The sequence below is a fragment of the Desmodus rotundus genome, chromosome 3, assembly GCF_022682495.2.
Source record: "Desmodus rotundus isolate HL8 chromosome 3, HLdesRot8A.1, whole genome shotgun sequence".
NCBI lineage: Eukaryota > Metazoa > Chordata > Mammalia > Chiroptera > Phyllostomidae > Desmodus > Desmodus rotundus.
Window position 1 is genome coordinate 114487640 of NC_071389.1, and position 16237 is coordinate 114503876.

The 16237-nt window shown below is 37.7% G+C and overlaps 1 protein-coding gene and 1 pseudogene across 2 annotated transcripts in view; one reads left to right on the forward strand and one right to left on the reverse strand.

The window, feature by feature from the left end:
• Positions 1–16237, forward strand: part of TULP3 (TUB like protein 3) — a 74551-nt gene that overhangs the window by 14812 nt on the left and 43502 nt on the right. The gene's annotated exons all lie outside the window — the stretch shown is intronic.
• On the reverse strand, positions 13042–13516 carry LOC112312005 (small ribosomal subunit protein eS21 pseudogene; annotated as a pseudogene).

Below are 16237 nucleotides of genomic sequence, written 5' to 3' on the forward strand. Positions count from 1 at the left end.
CCAACTCTGTCCGTTCTATTAGAGTTAGAGATGGCAGTTGCAGCTGTACCATCAATTTGTGTCATTATTAGCTTTTTAGTAGGTGTCTTAGTATTTTTTGTTACAAATAAAATATAAAGTACACTATTTTTAATATAGTGGTTGAGAGCACAGGCTTTGGAAACTAGACTGCCTGAGTATGGGTCCTGGCTGGTTGTGGCCGTTTACTGATTGTGGGACCTGTAACTTAGCTGTGCCTTAGTTTCCTCAACTGTATCATAGTGATAAAGGTTGATTTACTTAGCTGAATAACCAACACTGAACTCAGGTCTCAGATATCTCAGATCCAATTAAAAATCCCAGGAGAGTCTGATTACTTCAGCGTGGGTCAGGTGTCTACTGCAGTCTGTCAGTTTATGGCCATAGAAACAGGACTGTGTGGGATAAGTGCGCTCTACAGACATAGCCTGGAGATCCAGTCTTGTTGGAGATAGGGGGGTTGTCTGGGTCCGCCAGAAACCCCAGAAGGTGCTTCTAAGTACAGTATTGACACTATCTCTTTTTTATTAATAGATTTTATTTTTAGAGGAGTTTTAGGTTTAAAGAAACATGAACAGGAAGTACACTGTTCCCATATATGCCCTCACTCCATCTCCCCAGTTTTCCCAATTAGTAACACTTTGCATTAGTGTAACACACATGTTACAGTTAATATACATTTTTAAAACACTGGTACTTATCCCTGAACTACCTACTTTAAACCCTGTAATAAATCATTCTGCCATTTGGATCACATCTGAATTGCCATGTCTGTCACCAAGTCTCCACTGACCCTCACCAAGTCACATAATAGTTTATTCAAACCATGGTTTAGTCTTATCCCATTAGTCCCTTTGCTCCTTGAAGAAGGACCTGTGTCTGATAAATCAGTATCACCCACAGCACCTAGCACAATGCTTTGCACTTAATTATCCTCCTTAAGGTTTTTAATGAGTGAGTGAATCATGAACGACCATGGTGAAGTAGGAAAACGAGGTGATTAGAGTCAGGCGACCTTATTCTGGCTGCCACTAACCAGCCTTGTGACCTTGGACAAGGGTAAGTCAAAAGTCAGTCGCACTCTGGAGGGAGAGGGCAGTGCCTTCATGAAATCTATAGTCCCTTGTTGTCCTTTACCAGATACTTTGCTGGGTTTATGGAAGCATAGCACCTGCCACCACTTTTCACCCTAAATATTACACATTTTATCTGCTAATAAAATATGTACTTGTCGCTACGGCCAGTTGGCTCTGTTGGTTGAAGCATCATCCCATACACCAAAAGGTTGTGGGTTTGATTCCTGGTCAAGGCACATACCTAGGTTGCCGTTTGATACCTGGTAGGGGTGGGTACCGGAGGCAACCAGTCGATGTTTCTCTTTCACCTCCATGTTGCTCTCTCCTTTCCTCTCTCTCTCTCTAAGATAAGTAAAAATCAATCAGTCGATCAATAAATAAGACAAGTATTTGTCAAGAGTTTCAAAAACATCATTTGACCCTCAAAAACCACCTTGATTTTTGAAATAAAAATGAAGTCAGGCTAAGTGGCTTGCCCAAATCATAACTTGTAAGTAATGAAACCAAAAGCTAAACTTCAAATCTCCAAATCTTGTGTTCTGTATACTCTTAATTATCAATAACTACTTTAACTTTCCTGCATTATAATACCAAGACTTTGTTTTTTTCCCTTATAACTCCTCACTGGTATCAACAAATTTGGCTGTTTGAAATATGCATCAAATTTTTAAAAAACTCAAGAAGAGAAAATCAGCTTAATGTTTGAGAAATCATTTTCCTGAAGATAATGCTTAATAAATTGCTTGTTGGTGTCTGTGAGTTTTCATATTGCTAAAATAATAGAAGGCTTGAGCAGCTGACTGTTATAGATGAGAATACAATATTGCCAGGATGGTTGATTGTTACTTGATTACCTGTAATAATATATTATTAGTAACTAAACTCCATAGTTCATTCAATGGGTTTTGTGTTGTTCATTCTATGGGTTTTGACAAATGTATAATAGGATGTATATATATGCCATCATACAGTAGCATACCAGTATACAGTAGCATACAAAATAGTTTCACTGCTCTCAAATCCCCTGTGTTTCACCTATTCATCCCTCCATTGATGTTTTTACTGTCTCTATGGTGTTGTCTTTTCCAGAATGTCATATGGTTGCAATCATACAGTATAATTAATTAATGAATTGATTACGTTTATTATTACCAATTTTATTTTTATTTTACTTTTATTTTTTTTAAGGATATTTTATTGATGATGCTATTTTTTCCCCAATTTTCTCCCTTTATGTCCCCTCTACCCTGCACCCCCCAACCCTCCAGCATTCTCCCTCCTTAGTTCATGCCCATGGGTCATACACATAAGTTCTTTGAGTTCTCTGTTTCCTGTACCATTCTTAGCCTCTCCCTATTTTATGCCTACCAATTAATTCCCTGTACCTTTACAGGGAATTAATTGGTAGGCATAAAATAGGGAGAGGCTATTCCCTATACCTAGGGAATAGGTATAGGGAATACCTATTCCCTGTACCTTTCCCCCCATTCTTCCCCTCTGCCTCCCCACTGATAAACCTCCATGTGATCTCCATTTTTATGATTCTGTTTCTGTTCTAGTTGTTTGCTTAGTTTTTGTTTTTGTTTTTTAAGTTCAGATAGTTGTGTTTGTTGTCATTTTACTGTTCATAGTTTTTGATCTTCTTCAATTTCTTAGATAAGTCCCTTTAACATTTCATATAATAAGGGCTTGGTAATGATGAACTCCTTTAACTTGGCCTTATCTGGGAAGCACTTTATCTGCCCTTCCATTCTAAATGATAGCTTTGCTGGATAGAGTAATCTTGGATGTAGGTCCTTGCCTTTCATGACTTCAAATACTTCTTTCCAGCCCCTTCTTGCCTGTAAGGTCTCTTTCGAGAAATCAGCTGAGAGTCTTATGGGAACTCCTTTGCAGGTAACTTATCTCCTTTTCTCTTGCTGCCTTTAAGATTCTCTCTTTATCCTTAATCTTGGGTAACTTAATGCTGATGTACCTTGGTGTGTTCCTCTTTGGGTCCAACTTCTCTGGGACTCTCTTAGCTTCCTGGACTTCCTGGAGGTCTATTTCCTTTGCCAGATTGGGGAAGTTCTCCTGCATTATGTTTTCAAATAAGTTTTCAGTTTCTTGCTGTTGTTCTTGTCATTCTGGCGCCCCTATAATTTGGATATTGTAGCGTTTAAAGTTGACTGGGACATTAACTCAGTAAACCAGCAGTAGAAAAGTGACCCTTTCTTTTTTGTCTCCTCAGTATTTTCCAGTCTATTAGAATTACTGTTACTATTATTTAATATCCTGTATTTGCCTTAAAATGCTGATGCTGTCTGGAGGGTACACTATTGCTATTGTAGCCTATGGTAACCTTTTTTTCTTAATCCTCACCTGAGGATGTGTTTTTTACTTATTTTAGAGAGAGAGAGAGGTGGGGAGAGAGAAACATCAATAGGTTGCCTCCCATACGTGCCCCAACTAGGGACTGAGCCCACAACCTAGGTATGTGCCCTGATTGGGAGATGATCATGTGTTTTCCCTCCCTCCCTTATTTTGTTGATGTGTACCTGTTACTTTTTGAGAAGCAGGGTGACATAAAGGGAAACAACATGGACTTCTGGTGTTGGACATATTGCATAAAAATTTTGTATTGTTTTTTCTAATTTATGTGACCTTAAGCTTGGCTCAGTATTTCTTAAACTTTTGGAGCCACACTTTTTTATTGTAAAATAAAGAAAATAATACCAACCTTACATGGTTTACATGAAGAGCAAGATTTATTTGTATAAACCCCTTAGGACTCTCCCTAGCAGGTAGTAGAAACTTTTTAACCTTTATGCCCATGACATATTTCTATTATTATTACCTTTCTGTTGTTGTTAGACTTTTGTCGTAAGTAGTGTTGGTTAGGTTTATATTAATATTATAGACAGTTTTTAAACTTTTATTTTAAGGAAAATGTAAGGAAACTTGTAGTAGACTTCAAGAATAAGATGGTTAGATAAATTAAAAGTATTTTAAAGGCAAAATTAAAATATCTCTGGTGCTAGAATAGGTATGGTCAAGCGATACCTAAATTATGAGATTTTATTATGAAGATGATGACTGCACATGTCAAACAAACAAAGTAATTTAGCAAAAGAGAAACTTAGAACATTATTTTTTCACACCCTTAAACAAGTTATCTGAATGTCGGCTACCCAGAATGATAATTTTCTCTTTATGTCTGATCAGCAGTGCATTGCTGAGGAGTGTGAATTGAGGTAGTTTGTTTGGAAAGCTACTTGGCAGTAAAACTATTCAGAGCCTTTGACAAGTCTTCTTGTTCCAAAAAGGATTTAAGGTCACCCTGTAACTTTAGTAATTCTATTTCTGGGAATCTATATCAAGAAAAAATCTTGAAATGCAGATACAAACTTTATTTAAATTTATTTGTTCATTTGTTATAGAGGTATGATAATTTTTAAAATTAGTAAAAATAAACTCATATTGAGAAAAAAGTATACAAGTGTATCCTGACAAGGACCAGAAATTCATTGTGAGGACTTCCAGCCAAGATGGAGGAGTAGGTAGATACACTTTGCTCCTCACACAACCAAAAGAAGGATAACAACAAATTTAAAACAAAGAATAACCAGAACTTCCAGAAAACCAAACTGTATGGAAGTCTGACAACCAAGGAGTTAAAGAAGAAACATTCATTCAGACTGGTAGGAGGGGCGGAGATGGGCATCCAGAGCAGAGAGGACGCATGGCAAGGCAGTGGCTGGAGGACCAGAGTGGGCAAGTCGGTGGCTGGCAGTCTGGGCAGTTCCACATTTGTGTGTGTATAAACTGTGGGAACAACTGAGGAACAAGACAGACTCCACAACCCAGGGTTCCAGCACTGGGAAATAAAGTCTCAAAACCTTTGACTGTAAAAACCTGTGGGGGTTGTGGCAGTGGGAGAAATTCCCAGCCTTATAGGAGAGTTCATTGGAGAGACGCACAGGGTCATAGAAGGTACACAAGCCTGCCCACCCACCGGGGAATCAGCACAGGGAGAGCTCAGTTTGCTTGTGGGTGGCAGGGGAAGTGACTGAACCCCAGCTAAGAGCCAAGCAAATGGCATTGTTCCCTCTCTGACCATTCCACCACATACAGTGCCACAGTGCAGCGAAGTGGGTTGTCCTGCCCTGGCGTATACCTAAGGCTCTGCCCATTACAATGTAACAGAAACACGAAAAAATATGGCCCAAATGAAAGACCAGGTCAAAACTACAAAAACAGAACTAAGCAGTGAAGAGAGAGCCAACCTATCAGATGCAGAGTTCAAAACAGTGGTAATCAGGATGCTCACAGAAATGGTTGAGTATTGTCACAAAATAGAGGAAAATGTGAAGGCTATGCAAAGTGAAATAAAAATATACAGAGAACCAACAGTGAAGGGAAGAAGACCAGGACTCAAACAGTTTGGACTAGAAAGAAGAAAGAAACATTCAACCAGAACAGAATGAAGAAGTAAGAATTCAAAAAAGATGAGGAGAGGATTAGGAATCTCTGGAACAACTTTAAATGTTCCAACATCCAAATCATAGGGGTGCCAGAAGGAAACGAGGAAGAGCAAGAAACTGAAAACTTATTTGAAAACATAATGCAGGAGAACTTCCCCAATCTGGCAAAGGAAATAGACCTCCAGGAAGTCCAGGAAGCTAAGAGAGTCCCAAAGAAGTTGGACCTAAGGAAGCACACACCAAGGCATATCATAATTACATTACCCATGATGAAAGATAAGGACAGAATCTTAGAAGCAGCAAGAGAAAAGGAGACAGTTACCTACAAAGGAGTTCCTATTAGAGTATCAGCTGACTTCTCAAAAGAAACCTTGCAGGCAAGAAGGGGCTGGAAATAAGTATTCAAAATGATGAAAGGCAAGGACCTACATTCAAGATTAATTACTCTATTCAGCAAAGCTATCATTTAGAATGAAAGGGCAGATAAAGTGCTTCCCAGAGAAGGTAAAGATAAAGAAGTTCATCATCATTAAGCCCTTATTATATGAAATGTTAAAGGGACTTATGTAAGAAATAGAAGATAATCAAAAAATAAGAGCAGTGAAATGACAATAAACATGACTATCAACAACTGAACCTAGAGAAAAACAAACAAAAAACTAAGCAAACAGCTAGAGCAGGAACAGAATCACAGAAAGAGAGATTACGTGGAGGGTTATCAGTGGGGAGGGGAGGGGGGAAGAATGGGGGAAAAGGTACAGAGAATAAGAAGCATAAATAGTAGGTAGAAAATAGACAGGGGGAGGTTAAGAATAGTATAGGAAATGGAGAAGCCAAGGAACTTACATGCACGACCCATGGACGTGAACTAAGGTGGGGGAATACTGGTTGCAGTTGGGGTGCAGCGTGAAGGGGAATAGAGGGTAGAAAGAAATGGGACAACTATATGCTTGTTAATGGGACAACTATGCTTAAATGGAACAACTATGGGACAACTATTAGGCTTGTAATAGCATACTCAATAAAATATATTTAAAAAATTCATTGTGATATGAGAATTTGTAGTATATTGGGATTTTTCTCTGTAAAGTTTTTTTAAAAATCTTTAAACAGCTATATGTGTGTGCACATGCATTTGTATTATGTGTGTATATGTATGCTAAATCACATTAAATAATTGTCTCATTGTCAACAATTTTTGAGAGTCACTGGTCTAATGGGTGGAAACTGATGTAAACATAACGTGAAGATATTCAGGATAAGTATAATTTATAACTAAAATGTAATATTAATATGATTTAGAAATATTCAAAGCATTTTCAAGGTAGAGCAGAAGAAATTATGGAGAAATTGAGGACCTTTTCATAGAGAAAATGATGACTGAATTAGCAGCATATGTGTGTGCATGCGCACATTTATCCATCTTGGGCTTTCATTGAGCTTTCGAATCTCTGAATTTATGCGGAAATTTTAGTGATTGTTTAATTACAAATATATTAAATGCTTAACTGCAAACTCAGTTGGAAGACAACAGCTAAAGTCTCAGTTGTTCCTTTTAGTCTTTTTATTAAAATTACGTTTTACTGATTATGCTATTAAAGTTTTCTGAGTTTTCCCTCTTTGCCCTCTTCTATCCACCACCCCCCTCTCCTTCAGGCAATCCCCCTACCACTGTTCATGACCATAGGTCATGCATATAAGTTCTTGGGCTACTCCATTTCCTATACTGTACTTTACATCTCCCATGGCTATTCTGTAACTACCTATTTGTACTTAATCGTCTCAACCCTTCACCCATTTCACCCTCCCCCCATCTGGCAACCCTTAAAATGCCCTCTGTATCCATGATTCTGCCTCAGTTCTTGTTTGCTTAGTTTGTTTTTTTAGATTTCATTATTGGTAGGTTTGTATTTTTTGTCATTTTATTGTTCTTAGTTTTGATCTTCTTTTTCTCAAATAAGTCCCTGTAACATTTCATATAATAATGGTTTGGTGATGATGAACTCCTAGTTTTTTCTTGTCTGGGAAGCTCTTTATCTGCCCTTTGATTCTAAATGGTAGCTTTGCTGGGTAGAGTAATCTTGGCAATAGTTCCTGCTTTTCATGATTCTGAATATTTCTTGCCAACTCTTCTAGCCTGCAAAGTTCCTTTTGAGAAATCAGCTGACAGTCTTATGGAAACTCTCCTATTGGTAACTAACTTCTTTTCTCTTGCTGCTTTTAAGATTCTTTATCTTTAACCTTTGGCGTCTTAATTATGATGTGTCTTGGTGTGATCCTCTTTACATCCATCTTGTTTGGCACTGTCTGTGCTTCCTGGATTTGCATGTCTTTTCCTTCACCAAATTAGGGAAGTTGTCTTTCATTGTTTTTTCACATAGATTTCTAGTTTCTTGCTCTTTCTCTTCACCTTCTGGTACCACTATGGTGCGAATGTTGGACCTCTTGAAGTTGTCCCAGAGGCTGCTTATAACTCTTTATTTTTTTTATTCTTTTTTCTTTGTCTTGTCTTGATTGGTTGTTTTTTGCTTCCTTATGTTCCAAATCATTGATTTGATTCTTGGCTTCATTCACTCTACTGTTGTTTCCCTGTACATTGTTCTTTATTTCAATTGGTGTATCCTTTGTTTCTGACTGAATTTTTTTTTTTTGTGCTGCTGAGGTCCTCACTAAGTTCCTTGAGCATCCTTATTATCAGTGTTTTCACCTCTGTATCTGGTAGATTGCTAATGTCCATTTTGTTAGCTCTTTTTTTTGGAATTTTGATCTGTTCTTTAATTTGGGCCCTGTTTCTTTGCTCATTTTGGCAGCCTCCCTGTGTTTGTTTCTGTGTATTAGGTAGAGCTGCTTTGACTCTGTGTCTTGGTAGTGTGTCCTAATATGGTAGGTGTCCTGTAGGGTCAGCCTCCCCGATCACCCAGTGTGGGTACTTGAGGTGCTCCCTTAGTGTTGGCTGAATACACCCTCCTCTTGTAGTAGAGCCTTGATTGCTTTTGGCAGGTCAATGGGAGGGATTTACCCAGGCCAATCAGCTATAAGGACTGGCTGTGACCACTGACCACCAATTTCTGCTGTCCATGGAGGATCAGCTGTGCAAGGGCAGTGTGGCGGTGCTCCAACATGGCTGTCCACTGGGTGTGCTGGCTCTGGATTTTCCCAGGTCTTGAAGGCCAAGGTCAGCCCCCTCCTCTGTTTTGCCTGGGCCACACTCTCTGAGCTATAAAGGAGTCTGAGATGGCTGCTACTTATGCTGGGTGTGGAGATTCTCAGGTGAAGCCAAGATGTGAATCTAGGCTGGCTGCTGCTAGTGCCATGCCTGGGGCCTCTTAGCAAGAGGTACGGGGGCTGGGGAACTCACTGAGGCCAGCTGTTGCTTGTTTGAGAGAATTTAGGAAGTTGTGAAGCATGAGTCAAGACCAGCCATTCATATGGGAAAGCAGTTTGAGTGGGCCTGTAAGCTGGGTTGGGCAGAGTCTCAGGGGATATCCAGGGCAGGGCAAACAGTGTTAACCAGGTTGATAGAGTTTCAGATATGGCACCGAGTTGCCAGCTCTGTTGGGGGAGGGTTTAGAAAAGGGATAATGGCCTCTGCTCACCTTGATGCCAGAAACTTCAGTTTCACCCCTGTATACCACTTGTGCCTTTCAAGGAGCTCAGAGGGAATAAATCTGAATAGGTGAGTCCGTATATGGGTTTTTTAAGAGGAATTGCTTGGGGCTCCAGAAGTTTCTTTTAACAACTCAATCCCCGCCAGTTTTTGCAGCCAGAAATTATGGGGATTTATCTTCCTGGCACTGAAATCCTTGGCTGGGGGGGCCTGATGTGGGGCTGGGACTCTTTGCTCCTGAGGTATCCCTCCCTAATTTTTATCTACCACATGTGGGTGAGGGACCAGCCCATTCTGCATCTGTGCCTCTCCTCCCCGTTTGGATGGATGTGGTTTCTTTTATTCTGTAGTTGTCAGACTTCGTTCAATTCAATTTATGACAGTTCTGAGTGATGGTTCTATATTTTAGTTGTAATTTTGTTGTGGTTGTTCGAAGAGGCAAGGCATGTTTGCCTGTACCGCCATCTTGACTGGACATCTCCTTTTGGTCTTATCAGGGCTGCTTGGAGTCTGACTTATACATGCTTCGTTCAGGGGTCAACCAGATATTTGGGCAGAGTTTATAGTCTACATGCTAGAGATACAGATTTTGGGGTTTCAGTCATGGAAATAGATTAGATAATATAGGAAAGACCTGTAGATGAGCATGTAATCCTAACTAGTAATGATGAATGGAGGAGAATGAAAAATAAAGGAATGTAAGTATTATGAAGGCTGAGACTAAATCCATGTTAGTTGCTGTATCCTTAGTGCCTTGTAGGTAGACATGCTCAATATTCGCTGAATGAATTTAATGAAAAGAGACTGAGGAGCAGTTAGGTGAGAGTAGAACCAAGGAGTTTGCAAGAAAACAGTGGAGGAAAGAGTTTCAATGAGGAGCTAGTAGTTATTCTTGTCAACTTCTTCAGGGAAGTCACACAGGAATGAAGAATGAAAACAAGCTATTTTGGCAATTAGATAAAGAGTTTCAGGAGAACAATAAGGGAATAAAGCCAGATTTTAATAGTTGAATAGTGAACTGTAGTTGAAATGGTGACAGTGAGTGGTGACTATTCTTAAGTTACTTAATAATGATGGGAAGTGGAGAGATAGCTTCATAACTTTATGGATAGATAGGTGTAGAAGGTATTGTAGTTTTTAAAAGAATGACTAGGAGCAGAGAAAAGAACCCAGTAGAGGTAGAGAGTCTGAAGATACGGGAGTGATGTTCAATATTCATCCCGGGGGAGGAGGAGTCCGAGTCAATGTGCCAGCATCAGAGTTCACTTTATGGAAGAGAAATATCTTTTCTTCTTTGATAGGAAGAGAGAGGAAGAGTGTATTTTTATGAGTAAGGTAGGAAGGGAGGACAAGAATTGCTTTGGAAATTGCCTGCATTTCCTCAAGAAAGAAGAGCTTTGTGACCACTGGGCCCTTGAGCCCCCTTGAGAGTAATAACCGAGTGGCTAAAACCTAATTCACATTGTAAGTTTCATTTTCCAATTTACATGGGTATATATTTTGCTTATTTTTGTGGTAAGCCTGATCTTAGAACTTCTTTATATCCAAATATTTATAAAAGGTCTGAAGTATGTACATGGGAACACATCTAACATAGTTTTGATGTTGGAGATTTTTCATCATTATAGTTTGTAAATGTTTAAAATACATAGTTGCACAGGTTTAACATTGAATTGATATTTATATTATAGTTGGAACTGGATTGTGAATTATTTTAACTCCTTTTTGTACGTGGATTTTTAAAATAGCTTGAAGTATAATTGATGTATCTCAAACTCCACACTTAAACTACATGTTTATGAGTGTTGACATGTGTATACACCTGTGAAACTGTCACTACAGTCAGGATAACGAACCTGCCCTCAACGTTTCCTTCTGCCTTTGTAACCCGTCTTTCCTTCTCACCCTCAGACACCCACTGGTGAATTTTTGTCACTATTGAATAGTCTGTATCTCTTAGAATTTTATGTAAATGTAATCTTACAGTATGTTCTCTTTTGTGTTTAGCAGAATAATGTTGAGATTCATCTATTTTGTTGTGTGTATCAATATTTTTTCCTTTTTATTGCTGACTAGTATTCCATATAAAATTTGTTTATCTATTCATCTGCTGATGGGCATTTGAATTATCTTCAGTTTTGGGTGATTACAAATAAAGCTGCTATAAATGTTCATATATATACATATATACATATATATACATACATACATACATACATACATACATATAGGTTTTTTATGGACATGAGCATTCATTTCTCAGGTAAATATCTAGGAATCTATGAGTGGAGTGGCTCTTTCAAATGGTACATATATGTTTGACATTTTAAAGAAATTAACCAACTGTTTTCCAAAGTGGTTGTACACTTTACGTACAACCGCTGGTTGACCAGAGTGTAAGAATTCAAGTTACTCCATAATCAACACTTTGTATGGTCATAGTCTTTTAAATTTTAGCCTTTTTAGTGGTTGGGGACATACTGATATATCATTGTGGTTTTAATATGCATATGCTCTTTTGTGAAATAAATCTTGAAATATTTTATCCAACTTTTATTTTTTTAATATTTTTTTATCCTTACTTGAGGACATTTTTTAATTACTTGGAGAAAAAGTGAGAGGGAGAGAGAGAGAGAGACTTAATTGCCTTCTCTTACATGCCCTGACTGGGTGGGGATCAGACCCACAGCCTGGGTATGTGCTCTTACAGGGAATTGAACTCATGATCTTTCCGTCTATGGAACAATGTTCCAACCAATTGAGCCACACTGGCCACGGCTTTTGTTCAATTTTTAATTGGGTTTTTTTTTTGTAAACTGGTAAAAGTTCTTTCAATTTTAAATGTAAGTCCTTTGTTGGGTATGTGTTTTGCAAACATTTTCTAGCAGTATGTGGCTCGCCTTTTAATTTTCATAAGAATTTACTTTGCAGAACCATAGTTTTTCATTTTGATGAAGTCCATATTGTTAATTTTTACTGATTTTTTTTACTATGTGAATTTAAGTAAGTCATAATCAAACCTACAGTTTTAGATATTTCTCCAATGGGAGTGGTAGTCAAATCTTCAATTAAGTGTGAATAACAAACTAGAATTAACAATAAAAAATTATGTTGTTTTTTTTGTTGTTGTTTTGAGGTAATCCTTCTTTCCTTTATCTTTCCTATGCTAGCATCTTTCCAATAATACCTTGTCACACATAGTAAGTACATTTATTAATATTTCTGATAGGTTGAGTTGAACTAAATTTTTATAAATTGTATTCATTTTAAGTTCATACATGTAGCTAATTACTACAGATTTAGAATTTTGAATTCTTCAAACTAACATGAATAAATTGCCTTCCAAGTTGTCCTCTTTATCAATCCATATTGGCATTTATTGCATTTACTTAATAAAGTAGGGTAAGTTCTTCTCTTTTACGTTTCTTAACTATTAGTTTCTGAGACTGAAAAATATTATTTGTGATGTTATGAAGCAATAATAAAGTCAGTAAGGGAACTGTTCACTCAAGTTGCTATCGAAAAAGTCATGGGCTGTTCACAGCCTTCCATTTTTCAGAGTCTAATTCTGCTGCGTTCCTGGCAAGGATGGTGAGTACTCCCTCCAGTACCAACAGAAGGAGCCTGTTTAGCCTTCATCATTGGCTAAATTGCAGTTAGGCGCTGATCACAGCATCCTTATTATTTGGCACAGTGTAGGCGGCAGCAGGAAGCACACTCTTATTGTATAGTAGCGAGGGATTTTGTGTACCTGGCAGCTAGGAAATTGTTTTCTTTTTTGTAGGCTAAGAGAGTTTGATAGGAATGTTGAGAGTTAGAAGAATCTAGGTGATAGATACATTATTAAATGCTTCAAACTAGTCAGCATGATCTCTTAGGTAGTAGTAATTGAATGGGTAATGTTTTAAAGTAGGCTCTAAGTTTCTCAGAATTTTGATCTTGGGCAAATTTCTTTTGGGGGGGGTACTATTTATTTATGACATATATTATATATGTGATCCTCTCCAGTTAGAAGTTCTTTGAGACGATGCCATCAGCCTAGGGCAATTGGACAATGGAGTCATCTGACTCACCCATCCTGTGAATAGCCCTGCAGGTAGCATAGTTTCTAAACTGGCCATTGGACCCACTGTCACCTTGTCAACCTCAGCCATGTTCATTTGGGTGGACATGTGGTTCTTGGCCCTGATGATGTGATTGCTGGTGGAGCATTTACACAGCACATGCAGGTCCATGAACTTGCTGGTGTTGTCCTGCATGTCAAGGGCACACTGGCTGCCACCATGACAAACGCATCTGCAGAAAACTTGGACAAATTTCTTTATTGTTTCATACCATCGCCGTTCCTTAGAAATATTGTGTGTGTAAGTGAGGTGCTAGAGTAAAGGGCATATGGATTTTTAAATGTACTCACTTAAAAATAGACTCTAAAATAGACATTCAGCAAAATGTCTGTATCTTGTTTTTATCTTCCAATTATTTTGAAAAAAATTAAAATATGCTGAAAAGTTGCAAAAAAAGTACAACTGATGACCTATGCCCTTTACTTGGATTTATTGCTTATTAACATTACTTTTTAATATTTTAATTTAAAAAAATCTTTTTCATTAGACTTATAGAAGTGTTGTAGAAATATAAGAGAATTCCTCTATATCTTTCACCAAGCTTTCTCTAATATTAATATCTTACATGACCATATACAGTTATCAAAATTGGGAAATTGGTATTAAATACTTATAATTAATTCAAGGTTTTATTTGAATTTTGCCAGTTTTCCCACTAATGTCCCTTTTCCAGGACCCAGACCCAGAACCCTGCAGTGTATTTTAGTTGTCATGCCTCTATAGTCTCCTCCAGCCTGTAGAGTTTCTTACTCATTCTTTGCCTTTTCTGACCTTGACATTTCTGAAGAGTACTGGCTAGTTATTTTGTACAATATTTCTAATTTTGGGTCTGTCTCATGTCTCCTGATGATTAAATTAAAATTATACATTTTTGTCAAGAATATCACAGACATGATGCCATGCCCTTCTCAGTGCAGCATATCAGGAGGAACATGGTGTTGCTATGTCTCATTGCGGGTGAGGTTCATCTTAATTACTTAGTTACGGTGCTGCCTGCCAGATTTCTCCACTATGAAGTTACTGTTTTCCTTTGTAGTCAGTAATTATCTTGTGGGCAGATACTTTGAGACTCCGTACATTCCGTTTCTCAGATACTCTCATCTGCTAATTTTAGCATCTGTTGATGGTTCTTGACTGCAAATTATTACAGTGGTGATTGCCTAATGGTGATTTTCTGCTCCCATTATTTTATCTTTATTAATTGGATTTTTTTTTCTGTAAGAAAGAGCTGCGCCTTCTCCTCCATTTATTTATTCATACCATTATGGACTCATGAATATTCAGGGAAGTGTGTATCCTCCAGGCTACTACCCTGTTCCTGTTCCCTCATTATTTCTACCCCACCCTCTCTCAGAAAGGCATTCTCCTACATGACCACAATACTGTTACTACACATGGGACACTTCACATTAATACGTATTCTTGTCTAATGTGCAATTCATCAAATATCCTCAGTGTACCCATAATAGTCTTTACTGTGTGTGTGTGTTTTGATCCAGAATCCAAGGATTATGTGTTGTTTGTTGTCAGAAATATATTAAATCTCCTCTACTTTAACCTAGAACAGTTACCCAAGCCTTTTTTTTTGGGGGGGGATCTTTCTTGATACTAAGCTTTTGAAAAGTCCTGACAATTGTCTTAAAGAGCTGCCCTCCATTCGGGTTACTTTTCTCCTGAATAGATGTAGGTTAAGCCTTGTTGACAGGAATATTACATACATTATATACATTATATTGTATTCTCAATATGTCACATTAGAGCCAGTCTGTCCCATGAGAGTTGCTGTATCCCATCACTTAGTCAAGGTGATGTCTACCAGATTTCTTCATTGTAAAGTTACCTTTTTCTCTTTGTAATATAATCTGTGGGGACACATTTGAGATGGTGTTGAATATCCTACATCACTCAGTGGTTATAGCAGCCATCGATGTTTCTTTCAAGAGTGATATTCTACGTCTATCATTTATTCTATTTTTATTGGCATTATTCGGGAATGCCCTTTATTTGTTGTTCTGCCACTTATTTATTTACAATCAGTATAGACTCATGGATTCTTTTTTTAAAATCCTCACCAAGGGTATGTTTATTGACTTTTAAAGAGGAAGGAGGGGAGAGAGAGAAACATAGATCAGTTGCCTCCCACAAACACCCCTACGAGGGATCGAACCCACAACTCAGGTGTGTGCCCTGGCCAGGGATCAAACCGGAAACTTTTTGGTGTATGGGGTGACACTCCAACAAACTGAGCCACCTGGCCATGATGATTATTTTAATAACAGCTTTGAGAAGATATAATTCATATATTATACACTCCACTCTTTTGAAATATATGTACTTCAGTGATTGGTATATTCACAAAGATGTGCAGCCATCATCACTCAATTTTAGGACATTTTCATCACCTCAGAAAGCTATCTTATATCCTGTAGCTATTGTCCCTCAACTCCCATTCCCCAGCCTTAAGTAGTCATTAATCTGATTTCTGTCTCTATTTGTCTATTCTAGACATTTCATAAAAATAGAATTATAATATGTGGTCTTTGTGATTGGCTTCTTTCACTTAGCGTAATGTTTTTAAGGTCCTCCCATGTTTCAGTACTTATTCCTCTTCATTGCTGAATAATATTCCATTGTATAGCTATACTAGATGTTTATCCATTTATCAATTGATTGACATTTGGGCTGCTTCTACCTTTTGGCTATTGTGAACAATGGTGCTTTAAATGCTATAAAAGTTTGTATGTACACAACAATGTAAATATAATTAACACTACTGAATGGTACACTTAAAATGGTTAAAATGTTAAATTTTATAGTATTTTTTACTACCATATAAAAATAAATTATGGAATGTCTGTATGATAGAATTTTATATAACAATTTATTTTTTAAAGATTTTATTTATTTATTTTTAGAGACAAGTGGGGAGGGAGGGAGAAAGAGTGGGAG